Source organism: Ursus maritimus, unplaced genomic scaffold (assembly GCF_017311325.1).
Source record: "Ursus maritimus isolate PB19 unplaced genomic scaffold, ASM1731132v1 scaffold_6, whole genome shotgun sequence".
Taxonomy (NCBI): domain Eukaryota; kingdom Metazoa; phylum Chordata; class Mammalia; order Carnivora; family Ursidae; genus Ursus; species Ursus maritimus.
The window spans coordinates 70,450,680-70,471,138 of NW_024426774.1; the positions used below are offsets into that span (position 1 = coordinate 70,450,680).

General features: G+C 38.7%; 1 protein-coding gene across 5 annotated transcripts in view; it reads right to left on the reverse strand.

Moving 5' to 3' along the window:
* The window catches only part of SOCS5 (suppressor of cytokine signaling 5), a 56,207-nt gene that overhangs the window by 20,991 nt on the left and 14,757 nt on the right, over positions 1 to 20,459 (reverse strand). The window contains exon 1 of one of the 5 annotated variants that reach the window (XM_008699832.1): positions 16,638 to 16,756. The exons of 3 other annotated variants lie outside the window; for them this stretch is intronic. The gene's annotated coding sequence lies outside the window, so the exon portion shown is untranslated. Of the gene's footprint in view, positions 1 to 1,593; positions 1,699 to 16,637; positions 16,757 to 20,459 lie in introns of those variants that run through there. One more of the 5 variants, XM_040623511.1, reaches the window with a different exon arrangement.

Consider the following 20,459-nt stretch of genomic DNA (forward strand, 5'->3'; position numbering starts at 1 on the left):
AGTTTAAAATAGGTAATTCTCATATTCTTTGATAACGAAGGAAAAACTACTTCATGAAAACTCAAAACTTTCTTAGACACTGTCAGATTTGAAATGGATTAAGATTTACTATTTACTTAAATAGTTCACATTGTAATTGTTTGAGGTATGGCAGGTAAAAATAGTCTGTTACTGCTTGCAAGTAATCCTGAAAACCCACTTATATGAGAGAATTCTCCACCTTGTCAAATAATAATAGACTCTAATTTCCCCAATAAAACGTCAAACTTGCCAGTTAAATACTTGGATCTATAGTAGATGAACCATTCCACAACTGCTATTTCCAACTGCTAATTGTAAATACACGTAAATCAAAATCTGATTTTTAGAAATCTTGATTATTATGTTAAGAGAGCTAGTTTAAGGAATATCTAACCATCCACAAAGATTTTCTATGCTCTGTACCTGATCAAATTACTTCAGGTACGTGGTCTGCATTACTCTGACTCCCTACAGATATACTTTACTGGAATGACAGCTTAATATTATGCCCTCAACTTTTATTAAGAATTTATAAAATGGAGCGCCTGACTGACTCAGTCAGAAGAGCGTGTGATTCTTGATCTTGGGGTTGTGAGTTTGAGCCCCACGATGGGTGTAGAGATTACTAAAAAACATAAACTTAAAAAAAAAAGAATTTATAAATAAATGGCCTGTATTATTTCATGTTCTAAAAAATGGTATCATAGATATCATCTCTTACATAAAGACCCACACAAAAAACTCCTTTTTGGATTTACTGCCAAGATTTCTCTCTTTAAAAAAATCAATATGCTTCCTTTAAGCAGACATTGAAAAACATAAGTCATAGTGCTCCTCGTGTTTTCTGCTATTACCAACAGGAAACCCAAATGGAAGACCTTTGTTTATAAATCTGTGATAGACTTGGAGATCCCTCTCCCACTCCCTTATGTAAGTCTAGATCAAGTATCATTATACTAAATGTCCAAGTATAGGTTTATTGCTAATCATCTTTTTAAAAAAGATTTTATTTATTTATTTGACACAGAGAGAGACAGAGAGAGAGCACAAGCAGGGGGAGCAGCAGAGGGAGAGAGAGAGGGAGAAGGAGAAGCAGACTCCCTACTGAGCAGTGAGCCCGATGTGGGGCTTGATCCCAGGACTCAGGACCATGACCCAAGGTGAAGGCAGACGCTTAACCAACTGAGCCAACCAGGCACCCATGCTAAACATCTTTTTTTTTTTCTGTTTGGAAGTAGATAGGAATAAAAATACAGTTAACAAATTTTCTAAAACTTGAAAACTATACCTCTGGGTCTAAAATTTAGTAATCTCAAATGTTCCTGTAAGAGAAATGGGTAAGAATTTCAATGGATTGTAAAAATAGATAAGCCCACCATAAAAAAAAAGTAGTAAATAAAAGGAACCATATGACCTCTCAAAGAGGAGACGGGAAAGCCTATTTAAACAAAACGCTGAAGAAAGAAACCAAAAGGAAATAAAAAAAAAAAAAATTAATGACATAAAACTTTAAACTCTGGATGTCAAAAAATATGCCATAAACAAAATTAAAGGACAAATGATATACTGTACCTTTAGACCAAAGTTTTCACAATTAGAAATATATTCCGGGGCGCCTGGGTGGCACGGCGGTTAAGCGTCTGCCTTTGGCTCAGGGCGTGATCCTGGCGTTATGGGATCGAGTCCCACATCAGGCTCCTCTGCTATGAGCCTGCTTCTTCCTCTCCCACTCCCCCTGCTTGTGTTCCCTCTCTCGCTGGCTGTCTCTATCTCTGTCAAATAAATAAATAAATAAAATCTTTAAAAAAAAAAAAAAAAAAAAAGAAATATATTCCAAGAAAATAGTCAGATAAGGACAGAGATTTATATATGAGATAGTCCTCATAGTATTATCTTAGTAAAAAACTGGCAATAACTGTATTTTTTAGTTAACAGAATTGTGATACTTTCATATGCTGAAATAACAGACATTAAAGACGATGTCTCTGGAATATTTAATATTCTGTAAATGTTCATGATATTAAATAGAATATGGATATAAAACTACATCTAAATTGACCTCAACATACACATACACATATAAACATATTTAATAAAAAGATTATGGATAGGAGATACTACTGTGGTTATCATGGGTGGTTTTTGATTATTATAATTTCATTTTTTTCCTTTTTCTACATTTTCTAAAACATTACATTCAAATGTATTAATTCCCTAGTTGGAAAAAAGTGCTATTCAAAAAGGAAATAGATCTTGAAAAAGACCAATCTGATTTCATATTATAAACCCAAAATTATGTGTAAAATGTAGAAGAAATAAATAACGAAGTATTAAAAACTCACTTTTAAAGAAAAGGTAGGGTAAGAGTGAGGAAGGAAAAAGGCACACAAAGACACAGTGGGGTGAGAGGGGTGGGTGAACCAAATCAATGAAGAAAGGAATATAATACAGAGATCTCCACAAAGGCAGCCTGATTTTCTCAAACAGTAGTAGGGATCAGTAGTAAGTAACACTGGATTGGGAAATATAAAATACCCTTTCCAAAGGAGTACTGATAATAAGTAATGTGCATTTTTTTTTATATGAAGATACTATTTTTGGATAACCAACAGAAATAGATTATGTGATGCCATGTAAAGTACCACTTTTAGCACAGCTGAGCTTAGAAGCTGAGTTTCCAAAATGTAATCAAAAGATGGGAATAAGCAGTGGTAGGAAGGCTGCATATTCTGTTGCCATAAAAACATTTTCTAGTTGTTAATCAAAAAAGTAGCATTCTGCTATGAATTCACCTCTTTCCTTATGTATCAGTCTCTTCTGGTTGCAGAGTACTGACATTCACTCAGGCTGGCAAAAGAAGTTGGGCAAGGGTGGGGACAATGACTGGTTCTAAGCATGAATCTGAGGATAAGGGAAATCGGACTTCTCAAAGAAATCCAAGAACAAAATCAGTAACACAAGTTGAGTAGGCCTCAAAGACACTGGAACGGAGACTGTGGCCTCGTCCCAAGGTTGCCCTAGGGGACCATGCACCGGGAGTTTGTGGGTCCTTGTTCTAGCACTCCTGCCATTGCTATGATTCAGCAAGTCCCCGGGTACCAGGCTTCTGGTATTTGCTTTGCCTCCAGCCACCAGCTGGTCTCTGTGCTCCTATACTCTAATTTTTTTTAACCCCAAAGCTGTCACTTGGTCATACCTTTGGCTAATTCTTGGTGCATCACAGGTCCCTCCTATCTCCTCCTCTTGATTTTTCAAACTCTGCTCCCTTTCACTGCTTAACTGCAAAATCTGTGACTTTTTGTAAGTTCTGTGATCCACATCATCATGTGTATCCTTACGTAACCACCACTCCCGCTACTTGTCTATCCTGAGTATATCCAGACAGAAAATCAAAAGCAGCAAGAGCTAGATCTCTTTAACCGGCCAACGAGACCTGTGGGAACCCGGCTGGTTCTGCTTGTTCCTATCTGGCCAGTACTCTGTGCTAGTGCACCTGGTTGGCCAGTGGCTGACCTATGACCTATGACTGGCGCCTTTGATTTGACACCTGCACCGGTCCAAGCACCTACAGCCGAGTAAGCGAAGGTCGTTTATAATGTAAAGCATAGCTGCCTCGGTTTACTCCCTCTGCATATGTTCCCTTTAGACATGACTGGGGGAATAGCAGGAGCTGAAATTGCTCTATGACAACACATAATAATATGGAGATGTTTACTACTACTCCAGAATCCTACTCCAGAGTTTCATACATCATGTTCCCTGGAATATTTATATGCTACAAAATACTTAGAGGTATTCTACAGATAAAGTTTGCAGTTAAATAAGGTAATGCCTAAGCCCTCTGAGAGAAGAGACCCTCATGGGCATTACTACCCAGACTTACTTGACAAAGGCAACCTCATTAAGATTTCACAGACACTAGTAATCTGTGGATCAGTTTGGAAAATGCTGTCCTATAGCGCTGCAACTTTGCTCACAATCCAGGATCCACTACAACATTAGTTTCAAGAAAGCAGGGACTTTCCTTTGTGTCATGCTTGGTATGTATTAGATACTTAATATATGAATCTTTGTGAAAGTCATTAACATGGAGGCTGAAGAAAAAAGAGGAAATAGGAGGCTAAGTAGGAAAAAAAAAAATCAAGAGGATACCATAACTAGTAATGACAGACTAAGATTTTTCTGACAAACCCTCCTGCTGAAAACAATTAAAAATTCCTAGATACACACACACACACACACACACACACACACACACACACACACAAAACACAAAAAAACAAAAACATCTTAAAACAGAAAGTAGACAACATGGTGGGAAACTGCCAGACAAATTCTATGGTCAACTGGGACCCCAGAGAGGTAACAGGAGCCCCCCACTCCCGAAGACATTGGCCCTGAGGTCACTTGCAGATAGAACACAGCAAATTAGGGCACATGGATGGCTCAGTCAGTTAAGTTTCTGCCTTCAGCTCAGGTTATGATACTGGGGTCCTGGGATCGAGTACCTCATCGGGCTCCCTGATCATCAGGGAATCTGCTTTTCCCTCGGCCCCTCCCCCCCCCTTGTGCTCACTCACTCTCTCTCTCAAATAAATAAGTAAAATCCAAAAAAAGAAACAACAACAACAACAAACATGCAAATTAGGTCTTTGGTTTCAATGGCCTCACTGAGGGGAACAAATGTCAATGCAAAAATTCCTCAAAAGATGGAGAGTACAAGGAACTCTTTCCCACATTCAACTGGGACCACAAAGACCACCTCAGGTAAAGGTAAACTGTAACAAAACCTAAGCTCTAATTCCACCCCCCAGGGGACCGTAGGGAAGGTTTTAGCCCAGAGAGAAGCAAGAGAAAAAAGGCCCGGTGGGTAGGATATCCAGGATATAGGTTCCTAACAAGTCTGTCCACCCCAGACAGGGGTTTGCATGGCATATTCATGTGGTGGAACAGAATGGGTACAACGGATTAGAGAAATAAAAATGTCATATATATAACACATGGACGAATGGCACAAGAATTAAGTCAGACAAAAAAAGACTACATATTGACATATATACATATGTCTGCATATATGTGTAGAAAAAGGCAAAAGTAAACGACATCATTTAGAGATGTACACATAGGCGGTAAACTTTAAAGAGAAAGAAAAAAGGATTATCACCAAAGTAAGAATCTGGTAACTTGTGGGGATGGGATGGGGTAGAGACAGCTGGGGTTTGATTGGGGCACACAGCAGGCTTCTGGTATACTGGCAGTGTTCGGTTTCTTAATCTGGGTGGTGTGCTTTATAATTACTCATTAAACTGCACCTTTATATTTCATTCATTGTTCAATATATGTGTATGTTACATTTCACCATAAAAAGGGAAAATAAAGAGCAAAAAGGAAGCATACACAAGAGAAAACAAAGAAAGCAGAAAGCAATATTTGTTGCAGGCAACTAGCAAAGTGTTACCAACAATCACCTCAGGAATTTATTGTGAAACCCAAATAATAGTCCTCCTCTATACTGATCACTTCCCTGATTGGATTACCTTTATCGGTACTGTAACATACATTTTAAGACAATTTCTAATCTAATTATAAGAGAAACACTCCTTTGCCAAGTTTTTTCTGACTTGACTCCATATGGTTATATATGTTTTGCTATATACACAAAGAGCCATTCTGAGAGAGAAAGCCATAAACATTTGGCACAGCAGATCCAACAAAATGTTCCACTAAAGAAAAACATGAAACATTCAATTCCATACTGGCAGATTACTTCCAATGTTATGAAGTTAAACTACATGTTAAATGTTAATTCAATAACTCAAAATATTTAGAACATAACTCTCCTTGGTATATCTATTTATTCTAAGATGTTGTTCTTTATGAAAGAATCGAAGTTCTTGCCCCTATTCTGCATTTCACTAGCCGTGTAAGCAATCTGGATTCCGCTTTCTTATTTAACAGTGTGGGAGAACTTCAGTTTCCCGGATGTAATTTATGAATGTCATCTACTGAACTAACTTAACTTAGTCCCTTTGGTTGAAATTAAGCTAATGGGAAAAAACTGTATTTGATTTTAAGAGTTTTTACATCTATGTAGAAGCTATGAGAACATATGCTCTTGCCTTTACAGTGATAGGTATTTCTAGGACTGATTCTTTCCTCCTCAAGCATAGCTGGCTGTGTGGGGAGCATACTTCAGGCCACACACTCCACCCACTTTTCAATCCTAATAGCTTAAGAAGTCTGTCTCAATTTGGCTATTCCCAATCATACCTCAGATTTACTGTATCTAAATTGACCTTAAGATTTCTCCCCAAATTGGGATATCAGTACCTGTTTTCTACAGAAAACATCCTTATATTTAATGGGGGTTTATATTGACCCTTATATTTAACATTACCCAACTCAACAGTTTCTTTTTCCAGAACGGCTCTCAGATTTCCCTCTCCTCTTTCACTGCCAGGATCCCTGTCCAGATTTCTACTATACTTTAGAGTTTGACAACACCTCAGTCTCTCTTCTCTTCCTAGATTCAGAACACTGCCAGACTCCTTTCCTTTCAGGAATAATCAGCAGTCACATGCAGCACCTCATACCTGATTTTCACTCACTGCCATCCATCATTAGGCCCCGTTTTACCCCCACTGAAGTCTCCTTCCTCTGAAACCGCTTCACTACCCTGTCCTTCACCATTCAATCCCATGTTTAATGTCTAAACCAAGCTCTAATTTCTCAAAAAGGGTTTACTGCTACCATCACAATGTGTTCTTTCCTGCTCAGATGATTGCAGGCAGGTTAATCTCGTCTCTACAATGGTACCATAAGATTTAAAAACAAGGACATCTTGTGCTGCTTCTTGTCACTCAAAACACTTACGGGAGGCATGGGAAGTAACAGCCAGATGTTTTTGGAAAAGACAGAAAGGTATCAGAACCAAGGTGCTCTGTTCTATTTTGGTGCTTGGGTCTTGGCTCAAGTAATTGAGGAAAATCAACCGCTGGCCTGTGAGTTGGCTAGTCAAGTCTGACTCACCATTTTGCCAAACTGACCCAATAATCAGCAGCAACAGGAAAGTGTGTGAGATTCTGTTTAAACCACTGGACATGTACTCTACTTACATTATTTGAAAGCTTGATCTGAGAATTTTAGTAAAAGAACTAGATTGCTAATTTGGACTATGTGCCCAGTGGAATAGAGGCCAAAACCCAGAATTTTCTAGACATCAGTCATACTATTGGCAATCAAATATCCAATCATTATTGTCACTAAACTAAATTTCCACCTACTAACAAAGGGGGTCAGGTGATAGGAATGGAGCTAATTTTCCTTAGTCTACCCACTCATTACCCTTTCCTCCTCAATGCTAGAGAATTTCATAAAAGCAAAACCACGAAGCTACAGCATAATTTATAATTTCTTTCTCATTGTCCAATGACAGTAAAATCTCCATATTTTATTTTAATTTGCGGGAGGAAGAGGGAAAGGGAAAGAGAATCTTAGGCAGGCTTCACGCCCAACGCAGAGTCCAGTGTGGGACTCCATCTCACAATCCTGAGATCAGACCAGAGCTGCAATCAGAGTCGGACACTTAACCAACTGAGCCACTCAGGTGCGCCCCCCATATTTTATTTTTAAAATTAATTAATTTATTTTAAATAATCTCTACACTCAATGTTGGGCTCAAACTCATGACCCTGAGATCAAGAGTTGCATGCTTCTCTGACTGAGCCAGCCAGGTACCCCTAAAGTCTCCATATTTAAAAATGATAGGGACTCACAAGTTATACTCTCACAAAAAAAGTGTAAGACAGCAACCCAAGCATCCATCAACAAATGAAAAGATAAATAAAAGGTGGTACATATAGATGAAATATATTCAGCCTTATAAAGAAATTCTGACACAGGTTTCAACATAGATGAACCTTGAAGACATTCTGCTAAGTGAAAGAAGCCAGTCACGATGGATGAATGTTACATGACCCCACATATCTGAGGTTCCCAGAGGAGTCAACTTCACAGAGACAGCAAGCAGAAGGGTGGCTGCCAGGGCTGGACAGAGAGGAAAACATGGAGTCAGTGTTTCATGGGGACAGTTTCAGTTGGGGAAGATAGAGAAGTTTGGGTGACAGATGATGATGGCTGCACGACAATGTGGATGTACTTAGTGCTACAGAATTGTGTATCTAAAAATGGTTTAAACGGTTAGCTTTCATTGTGTATTTTACCACAGTTTAAAAAACCTGTATAACACAGAGAAGGATATATACCCTTTTAAGTCACTTTGTGTTCTGTGTGGTCAGTCAGTTCAGAGGCATTACTGAAAAAGAGAAGCCATGCCCTCTACTATTGGCAGTGTCCTTCTCTCCATGTAATGGAGAAAATGGAAAAAAAAAATTAAGTCTAAGAAATTAAGGTCTACATAGGCAATTTCCCTGTTCACATGGGTATTTAAATATCACTGGCTGCTACATCTCTGATAATTCTGCTGTAATCTTCCCGAATGCCTACCCATTCATTCAACACTTTATGAAGGTGGGCTATGTGCTAAACTTTATGTAAAGTGCTGGCGATTGAGATTGAGAGAGAGAGAGAGAGAGAGACAGAAAGAGAAGGATAAACACACTCAATCTGAGAAGTCCACAATCTGGTGGAGAAGACAAACAAATTACAACACAACCTAAATTCTAATTAATTCTCATCAGTGCCGCTGGGAACACAAAGCAACCACTGCTAGCTGGGGAAGTGTGGCACACTGCTAGTTGTACCCCATACTGGTTCTCCCCTTCTTCCAGAATAAAAGCCACCAAGAATAAAGACTATATTTGTCAGCCTTCCTTTGTGTCAAAGAAGTACAAGCAGATACACAGTGTGTGAGACCCATGGAAACTTTTAAGAGATAGCTCACATACACCCTTAGTCCCTTTTTGTTCCTCCCTACGTCAGGCTGCTTAAAACAGATCCCTCAATTTTGGACCATGAGGACAAGGGTCAAACCTGAAAGACTGAAGCCCTGAGCTGGAAATTGCTTCCTTAATGACTTTGTGGAGAAGAGCAGTCATTTCAGCCCTACCCTGCAAATTCTAAACTGTTATAGGAAAGAAATTCTCTCCTGTTTTTAGGCCTGTTATTTTGGAGGTTCTGTTACTCGCCACTGTGCCTAATCCCAGCTAATGCAGGGGATCAGGGAAGGCCTGGCAGAGGAGGTGACTTTGAGTAGGTTTTGAAGAATGACGTCACCTACCCAAGTGGAGAAAGACATTCCAAGCACAGATCATGCAAAGGCACAGACGCAGGAAAAGGTCTAGCCTTCCAGAGGAAGAGGAGTGGTTCAGACGCTAAAGTATAAGGCAGGTGGAATGAAGGAAAAGAACAAGCAACCTGAAAAGCTGGGAAAAAATAGAATTTAAAGGGTATTACATGCCATGCTAAAAAAAGTACTTTTATTCCTGTACTTGGCCACATTAAATGACTATGACTTCATAGACGATTCTCTGCATATTCTGGAAGAGCCAAACGGCTCAGTCAAAAAACAATCACAACTGTATGGATAACAGTATGGTGAGGACAGGGGTTAGGCAGGAAAAGAAAATCTTATTTCTGTAAGAGAAAGGCACACCGGTATTTCTGTAAATGTTGAGGACTAGAAAAAAGTAATACCTGGCACAAGGAAAAGATTAGGACTCCTGAGAGAGTGTAGGGAGAAGAATTTATGGACAATATAGAAAAGAGGGAACAAATATATAATTTGGCAATGCGTGGACCACGTAAAGATAAGAATACCCACCTCCACCTCAGTGAACTGAGGTCAATGAATTATACTGTTACTCTGAGCATCTGATAATAATATTTTATTTTTGTTATATCATATACCCATGGTTTCCTTTCACAAGTGGCTATCATAATTAGTAACAGCCAAAGAGCACTAGTCTATGGAAGGAATTTGGTTATTTGATGATCACATACCTTTTCCTATCAAAGAAGAGTTATAAATATGAGGGAGAAAAAAAAATCAGCGCTCCTTAAGGTTATTAAGAATTTGAATTTTTATTCAACCAAGTAGTATTCTACATTTCTGCAAAAATCATGTATTATTGTTCTAAATTTTTAGTTTTATAATTTAAAAAACAACCACCAATGCTTCATCAAAAAAAATTAAATACAGCAACTATTACCTCATAGAAGTATCAGGTGAATCCAAAATCCATTAATTATATTAGTTATATTCTCCAAAGTTTCAAAGATCAGAAAATTCAAAAAAAAAAAAAAAGGTCTTACAATGTTTCCATTATTTTTGTCTTTAGCTCTCCCTATATTTATGTACTGCATTTTAGCCTTTTAACAAATATTTACTGTATGCGGATCATACAAGACTGTGTGGGATACCAGAGTTTATTAACTAGACAAGCGTAGGGCATGTTTTTTTTTTTAATGTCTTATCCTGATATTCTTGTTTTCAATTTGTTATACAAAGGGTCTTTGCTACCTTCAATCAGATTATGAGTTTTATCAAAATCCTACTCTGATAACAGGCATCAAAACACTTGCTAAGGAACATTAAGAAAAAGGATTTAATTTTTTAAAGGTGGGGGAGATGGCTTTCTCAATTAAGACTTATAATTCGTATCATTTATGTCTAACTTTTGTTTGAAAGAATGCAGTTATAGCACTTATTAACCCCTGAATTTCTCGTGATATTTATTCATCCCTTAAAATGATTATTCTATATAATAAAATAATTGGGGCAAAAATAGGAATCCAGTGGGCAAAGAGAGATCTTTGACCCAAGTAATTATTTCTCAATGAAAGCACATTACAATAAAAAAGCTTCTCCAATGATGAGACACCACACCATTTTTAAACATTGGAAAAATAAGGCTAATAGTGAAACTAGTTATTGTGAAAGCTGGTTATACAGTCACCTGATTCATTACCACAGAGAAGACTCTATGGCCCTAGTCCTTAAACTCAAGAAATGGGAGTATAGTAATAGTGACTTCCAGGAACACACAAAGGGCACAGTTGTTATTAAGCACCTACAGCTTTTGTAATATTCTTAAATGAGTCAAGCTCCATGAAAGATCCACTCTGGCTCCTCCTCACCTCACTAGAGTCCCGGACTCCAGCTGGGTGTCCTTCAATCTGCCCTCCACACTCACCAGGGAACGCCATATAAAGCAGTCTCAGAAAATACAATTCTCTGTCCAAAATGTTTCAGTGTTCTCTACCCTACTGAGGGATAAAATGCAAATTCTTTCAAGGGAAGTATGGGGCCACTGAGAATCTGGCCCCTACCTTTTAGATACTACATTTCAATGATAGTGTTTCCTTTTCCTCTCCATTCCAAGTTCTAACCCACTTTTAATACTGAACTATGTTTGAGTTTCCTGAACACATCAGGCTTCCATTTGCACGCTTTTTCATGTTGCTATTCCCCTTGCCTGGAATGCCCTCTCCCTACTTTTACTACACCTGGTAAACCACTACACTCATTCCTCAGGTCTCAGTTCAACGGCCATCTTCCCATCAAGTCCTCCAAGACTCCTCCAGGTGACCCGAAGAGCTCCTTCTCCCTGGTACTGATAAACTAGCTCTCAGAAGGGGAAAAAAGCCCTGATACAGTCACTTCTGCTATAACATTTGCTTTGAAAACTCAAATTCGTGTCTGTGTGCTTGTTACATTAGGGAACAACATAAGCACAATATGAATCCCATTTGCTTGTGTGCCACGAAATGCTAGATGAATGCAGAGCACTGCACCCAGCTGCACCCAGCCCTGCCCACGCACCTCCCACATCTCCCAGCTGCCTCAGGCGGCCTCCTGTGCCCGGGCCGTCCCTGTCCACATCTGGTGGTAACCTGCCCTCAGACTTCAGACACCTATTTCTACCAATTCACAATAACTCACAAGAGGCAAACTTTCCTATGCCCACTTTCAAAGGCAGACTTCAAGTCTTTTTCACGGTAAAGCACAATATTTATTATTATGTTTTTCTCAATCATTTTAACATGTAAAACTCTGCTGTCCTTTTTATTCAGTTCCTACTTTGTTTTAAAAGAAATGTGTTACTGAGAAGTTTTTGAGTGTTATGCTCCATTTTCCCCTAAGCTTGGTGATTTTTAGGAATGCACGTGTCCCATGCTAGCAGGACTGACTGCATATGGAGCACCACCACAGATGATTCCAAATACTAACAGCTGGGCTCTCATGTCCAGTTTGGCTCCAACACAACACACCCAGAGTCTGTACAAGTCTTTATCATAGCAATCATTGTTTCGCATAACAAATGTTTTCCTGTTTAAAGACAGTAAGCTTTCAATAGGGCCCTCTTCACCTTAATACCAACATTCCCTAAATAGTACCCAGCTGTTACTAGGTGTCCTCCTAATGTAGACACCATAGGGTAACAAGACTTAAGATCTAATATAAATAATGCTAACTTTCTGCGATGGAAAAGTAATATCTGCTCTGCTCCAAACCCCAGCCACCCTATTAGTAAGTGGAGAGATGGGATTCAAACAGTGTTTCTAACTCAAAAGTTTATTGCAAAGACAATGCTTCATAACCAACCAACTAATCTACATGTAGATTATCGATTAATTTAAAAAACAGATTCTGGAGATGTGGTCTTATGGATTTTTTTGGTGACTGATAAATTTATATAAGATTTACAAGAGGGGCGCCTGGGTGGTTCAGTCAGTTAAGCATCTGCCTTCAGCTCAGGTCATGATCCCAGGGCCCTGGGATCCAGCCCCGCAGGGCTCCCTGCAAGCGGGGAGTCTGCTTTTCTCTCTCCCTCTCCCTGCCGCTCCCCCTGCTTGTGTGCTCCTTCTCTGTCAAATAAATAAATAAAATCTTTAAAAAAAAGATGTCTTACAAGAGTATGTAAATTTAACTTAGTTACATATTTAATCTCTCTTGTGAAAAAGATAAAATTACACAAAATAGGGCCTATCCTCCAAATACGGGCCATTTTATCTAATCCAATCTTAATCTAAGCCCATATCAAAAGTTACCTTGAAATTTAGGACAAACAGCAGTACTATATACTAAAATTTAAAATATAGAATACTATATAGCATAGTAATTACCAGTGATTTATTGGCCAAAACCCCATCTAAGCTGATTTCTTTACATACACATGCACACACATGTACACACATACGTTTAAAATCTTAAAATTCATAGTACTTACTTTTTAACTACTGCTTCCTTGATAATATAGAAAAGTATAATCTCGAAGCTATATATTGGTGATTTTAGTAAAAAACTAAAATTTGTTCTTTTTCAGCATACTACTGTATGTCTCAAACAATGGTGAAAAGTTACATCAGCTTCGTATACTCAAGTTTGGCTATGAAACTGGAACATACTCAGTGCCTGTGAGTCCGACAGCACAGAGAACTAGTGCTCACATTTAGCATGCACCAGGACAACCCAGGCGTATCAAAACAAGCTACTGGGCTCCACTCTTAGAATTCTGATTCAGTAGGTCTGAGGTGGGGTTAGAGATTTTGCATTTCTAAAAACTTCTCAAGCGATCCTGATGCTGTTGGTACTGGGACCACACCTTGGGGTCAGAGTGCCTGTGTTCAAATCCCAGCCTGTCACTTAGTATCTTTGTTCTCTGGACATAGTTTAAAAGTTTTACCCCTCAATTTTCCCATGTCTAAAAGGCAGAGAATTACCAGAAAATTAAGCAAATAATATATTTAAAGTGCCCAGCATATGGTGAGGACTCAAATGATAACTACCTATGTTGGCTGAATAAATGAATGCCATACTTAATAGTACACACTTGCAAGTGCTGGCTAAGATGGAGAAAAAACACATCACACCCTGTCTCTCCTAAGAATACAGCTATAAAATCAAAATACAATGAATGGAGCAGCTATATAAAGAATGTGAAAAATAAATCATAGCAGCCAGACTGAGGAAGAAGACCAGAATCCAAAGCATCATAGAAGCAGTGTGGGTTTACTGCCCCCGCACCGCCCCCCCCACTCCTGTTGCCTAGACTGGGGGAAACCTGGAAGTGGCATCAACATAGGCAGTGTTCCAGGAAAAACCCTCTATTTCTGGCTGAGCAGGGAAAGGGATCTCCTGGCAGTAACAGCAGGGGGCCCATTCGTACCCTAAAAGTCTGAGGAAAGTCTCCTATCCCAGAAGCTGTGGTTTCAAGAGGGTGTTGCAAACCTCCCTCCCACCCCCCCCATCTGTGCTCCCACCACTTGTCCCTGGATGTGGGTGCAAATGCAAGAAGTTAGCAGAGTGGACAAAGCTTTCTGGCTAGAGGACCAAAGAGGGGAGCCCCCAGGGAAGTAGGAAGCATAAGGGAAATTGCTTAATGCGTGGAACTCAGAAAACCAACTCCATAAGGTTGATTATGACCTCCCGGGCTCACTCCAGAGCAGAACATGGCATGGATCTCATCCTAAACACAAACCAGAACCTTTGAGAACTGAACAGAGATAGAAAGTCACCTATCTCCAACTGGCCAATGGGCAGTATGCACAGAACAGATCCAAACAGCAAATCACTGTAGGCTTTGAAAACGGAACTAACACTGAAATCACAACCCACAGAAAGCTGGCTGCAACTTGTATGCCGAACCCAAGAAGGGTGACTGCATACTAAAAAACAAAATGAACATAGAATTTAAACGAGACCCACTGCCTTATAATACTGAAGAATGCAATCCAAAATTACGTAGGAACATCTCAACTTGCATGGGACAATAAACAGACACTGATATTGAGATGACACCAAATGTTGGAATTATCTGACAAAGACTTTAAAACATTAATATAAAAATGCTCCAAGAAGGGAGAACACTCTTGAAATGAATAGAAGTTCTCAGCAAAAAAACTGAATCAAATAGAAATTTTAGAACTGAAAAATAGAATAACTGAAATAATTCACTGGATGGGCTTAATAAGTAAAACAGAGATGACAAAAGAAAGCCAGTGAACTTGAAGACAGACTGATAAAAAATATTTAGTCTGCACAACAAAACAAACCAAAAAAATGAACAGAGCACCAAGGACCTTTAGGATACCAAAAGGCCTAACATTAGCATCACTGGCATCCTAAAAGGAGAGTGACAGTGTAGTACAGAAAAATATTTGAGAAAATAAAGGCTGAAAACTTTACAAACTTGGTAAAAGACACAATGTATGTACACATTTGAGAAGCTCAGAGAACCTAAAGAGAATAAACCCCTGAGAAATCCATGCTTAGACACATCATAGTCAAAGTGATAAAAACTAAAAACAGTGAAAAAATTTGAAAGTAGCCAGAAAAATAAAGGGATGCATTGCTTATAGGGGAATGGCAACTTAAATGAATTTGTTCTTACAAGAGCTGAAAGGATGTTAAAATGCAGTTTGGTGCAATTAAAAAACTGACAACAAATATTTACCCTTTGATTGACAAGTTAATTACAGAATGCTTAAAATATTTCAATTCCTCGGAGTAATACAAAAAGAGATCACAATGGTATAGGTCCTCAAGGACTTAGCCGAGCAGACAATACAGACCCATGAGATAATTAGACACCACAACTGTAAATAAGAAAGTACTATATAGAACAATTAGAGATAACATCTAAATAGATGTCAAAACATTCTTTAGTAAGTCTCCCATACAAGTCAAGTGGTAATTCAGAAGAGAAAACAAATTTGGCTGATGTAGGGAGGCCCTGGAATCCAGTGAAGAGAAGAGTTTGCTGGGGCCAGAGGCCTGCCTCAGCTCTGCCATGAAAAACTCCTGGCTAAGTCCCAACTGCTCCATGGTGCCTAGTGAGCAAACATGGTACTTGACACACACACAAAGGACATTTGCTCATTCGCCTCTGATTTGGATATGGCTAAGCATGGAAGGAAACGCAGGCCAGGGGCTTCTTCTAGAAGAAACTCACTCAGGATATCTGCAATTCAGGGCTACGGCAAACTCACTGCATGAATTCAATACTGCCTTTTCACAACCATGTGAAGAAAGGATGTTGACACCAAAAGAAGGGGCTGGCTGCTCTCCTGGTCTCCTCCAGAGCAGAAACTCTTATACCAAGGGTCTTACTGTCCTGGGCCCAGCTGCACTGGCACCTCACAGTCCCAGGAACCCCCTATGATACATCAGCTGTCTGGCTTAGTTTCAGTCTGGTTCCCTGGGTCTCAGTCGGCTCATCTCAAAGAGAAGGAATTGGATCAAGTCCTTTATAACATCACGATCTATGAATATAATAAATTAGAAATATGAATCATAGAGCATAAAGCTTACTAAGTTGTCAGCTATGAGTAAAAACAGCTTATTAAATCTGTTATCTGGACTTTGTTTTACGAGAAATATCAAGCTGTTTTAGAAATGCCAAATCAGAAAAGCAAACACTACGGAAGTCCTTAAAAGAATGATTCTTACCGTAGTCTCAAGATACCAAAACGGTTAGATCTCACAGTAGAACATAACCTCTGCTACGTGCAAACTCATTACAGTTCTTCACTAGATTGAATTAAATTCTACCACTCAAAACAATATTCTTATAAATCAAGTAATGTTTGTACCTTTATAACACCAAGCACATCAGAGTTCCCAACAATGTCTGCAGGGAACAAGAAAAGATTACCTTTCTTAACTGCCAGGACTCAAATTCAGAAGTAGAAGACAGCAAGTCTAGGGGTGCCCGGGTGGCACAGCGGTTAAGCGTCTGCCTTCAGCTCAGGGCGTGATCCCGGCGTTATGGGATCGAGCCCCACATCAGGCTCCTCCGCTATGAGCCTGCTTCTTCCTCTCCCGCTCCCCCTGCTTGTGTTCCTTCTCTCGCTGGCTGTCTCTATCTCTGTCGAATAAATAAATAAAATCTTAAAAAAAAAAAAAAAAAGGCAAGTCTTAACAATTACTGAATGGCAACTAGGAGCTAGGCATTGTGCTGGTCACTTTATGTAGATTACCTTATTTAGTTCCTGCAATAATCCTATGAGGTAGCTAGTTATTATCATTCTAATGATGAGAAAATTGAGATTCAGGAGGTTAAGAAATTTGCCTAGAGCTACAGAGCCCTTGACAAAGCTTAAGTGCAGTGATCAAAGAAGAATGTACCACTGTCCCAAGTGTGTTCAGGGAAACACTCAGAGCAGCAGACCCAACTGTTCACATCTCTTTAGTAGACGTGGCCCTACTATGATGATGTGGGTGATGTGGGCCATCAAACAATCATGGCTTGATATTATTTAATGTAAATTAAGAAATTAATGTTGTTTTCCAAATGAGTCTTCAGTAAATTTGCTTAGCATGAAATCACCTCCCTGACCAAAATGAGTTTCTGGACCTACAACTGCTGAGGAACAGACATCAGACTACTCAAGTTAAGGTCATTCTCTGAGGTCTGGTATGAATGGCACCTCCCCGGAGGACGTGTCTATTTCTTTTTTTCATTAACCACAACATTCCTTTGTCTCTTCTTCTGAATATTAACTTTCTCTGCTGGATTTCTAACATGTTCTATATATAGCAAAAAATGTGAAGCTGAGTCACTACAGTGAGTTCCTGAAGAGCACTAGGTCCATATGCTCACGACGCCAGGAAGAGAAACAGCAAATATAATATTTTATTGAGAAAACTTAAGACTGTGACTTCTCTCTTTTTTTTTTTTAATATTTTATTTATTTATTTGACAGAGAGAGACAGCCAGCGAGAGAGGGAACAAAAGCAGGGGGAGTGGGAGAGGAAGAAGCAGGCTCCTAGCGGAGGAGCCTGATGTGGGGCTCGATCCCAGAACGCCGGGATCATGCCGTGAGCCGAAGGCAGACGCTTAACGACTGAGCCACCCAGGCACCCCTGTGACTTCTCTCTTAACATAAGGACATCTACATCCACAAGGAGGTAGGCAGTAACAGTAAGACAAAACTTCTTTAAAAAACAAAAAGTTCTGGGAAACAGAAAAAAGGAAAGAAAGCAATATTCAATCTCTTCAAGTGCACAAAGAAGTGCTTGATAGAAACCCATAATTTTAAACTATAAAACATGGGAGATTGTCTAAGTTTAGAAAAAAGTTTAGAATACATAATACTCATCTAATGTGAGAATAAATGTCTCTTTCACTAGATTTATACTGATAAAGCTCAAGCTACAGAATCTGCAAAAATGGAATAGAGGCATGATCAAGAGAAGAACTAAAAATCACTTAGGGGCACCTGGGTGGCTCAGTCGTTAAGCGTCTGCCTTCGGCTCACGGCGTGATCCCGGTGTTCTGGGATCGAGCCCCATATCAGGCTCCTTCGCTGGGAGCCTGCTTCTTCCTCTCCCACTCCCCCTGCTTGTGTTCCCTCTCTCGCTGGCTGTCTCTCTCTCTGTCAGATAAATAAATAAAATCTTTACAAAAAAAAAAAAAAATCACTTAAATCCTTGTTCCCTCATCCTCCCAATCATTAATTCTCACACAATTTTAAAACGAAAGCAAGTTGTTTTTAGGATGATTATTAACATCACAGTACATGCTTATTGTAGAAAATGCGGAAAACATTAAATAGTGTATGAGATGACTGAAAAATAACCCATAATCTAACTACTCACAGTTAGCATATTTTATATCCTAACTTTTAAATAAAGATTTCCTTTTTAAAAAACTCAGAAGTATCACTCTACTTTTTTGTTTACTGCATTTGAACATTTTCTTATACCTTACACCCTTAAACATCCTAAAGCTCATGATTTTTATCACTTGTCAATCATTCTTAGTATACTGAAAATTTTAAAGAACATGATTGATAATGGTTTTATAGTACTTGGTCATATAGTAGCATAATCTAACCATTTCAGAGGCTTCCCATTTTTTAACATTATAAATGGCATTGTAATGAATAAGAAATATACACCTACACATACATTTATATGAATCTCTTATTTCCTTATAATAAATTCCTAAAGATGGAATTTCGGGGCAAAGGGTCTGAACAATTTTAAGGATTCTGAATATTACCAAATTACTACTGTAATAGACTGAATGTTTGTGTACCCCCAAATCCACATGTTGAAATCTAATTAATCCCTGATGTGACAGTATTTGAAAATGGGACCTTTGGGAGGTAATTAGATCATGAGGGTGGAGCCCTCATGTATGGGATTAGTGCACTTTAAAAGAAGCCAGAGGGGCGCCTGGGTGGCTCAGTTGTTAGGCATCTGCCTTCGGCTCAGGGCGTGATCCTGGCGTTCTGGGATCGAGTCCCACATCGGGCTCCTGTGCTGGAAGCCTGCTTCTTCCTCTCCCACTCCCCCTGCTTGTGTTCCCTCTCTCGCTGGCTGTTTCTATCTCTGTCAAATAAATAAATAAAATCTTTAAAAAAAAAAAAAAAAAAAGAAGGCAGAGAGCTATCTAGCTCTCTTTGTACCATGTAAGGAAACAAGAAATCTGCAGTCTACAACCCTAAAAAAGGGTTCACTAGAGTGCAGCACAGCTGCACTCTACCTAGGACTTCTAGCCTCCGAACTGTGAGAAATAAATTCTGTTTATAAGCCCCCTGTTGTTTATAATACCATAAGTTTATGGTATTTTGTTCTAGCAGCCTGAGCTAAGGTAGCCATTTAGAAAGTTGTATCAATTTATGCTCCTACCAAAAGCAGGAATTTGCCAACACTTGATTCTTTTAATATGACAGACCTATTAAAGCACACAACCTATGACATACTGATTCTAACCTCTGAGACTTTTTCCATAAGTTTATTTCATAGCTTAGAGGAAAATATTTTGTAGTAAAATTTTTTTACCTGCGGGTAAGCAATTTTTCCAGCGTTGTTTTTCAAACAAATTTATCTCTGTTAATTAAATTAGTTAACTGAAATGGTATGAATTGCATAAATTCATTTAAAAATTAAGGTTATTCTTCTATGTGTATATTTGCAATAAAAGATGTCTAAAATAATGAAGATGACCATGGTAAACTCTGGGTTTTGAGATACTGAGTTCTCTTTCTTTCTTTCTATGTGATTTTAAATTTTTTATTTTTAGTTTTCAAAATTAAAAAATTTTCAAAAATATTTTCTTTTTTTAAAAATCCTTCTTCTTTCTCTCTCTCTGGTATGGCTTAAAAATTAAAATACGAGCTAACATTCTTTATAATGAAGCCATACTCTAAAAAGTATGATATATCAAAAATTATAAAGTTTTTCAAAAAAAGAAAAATTAAAATCCTACATATCTATTACAGTTATGATGGAGTAACTGGTACTGGTCTAGACCTCCTGCTGTAAATGACCATAAAACTGAGCAATAACATAAAATATTATTTGCAGATATTGGGCAGTGCAGGTCTGTCATTCCTGAGTGAAGGGAAACAAAAATTCTTGAATGCCCTGACTTTCTGCTTGTGCCACAGGAAAGGGAAACCCAAAAAGAGCACAGAGATCTCATTGAGTTGAGGAAAAAGAACTTGAAGTATGAAGCTAATAGAAG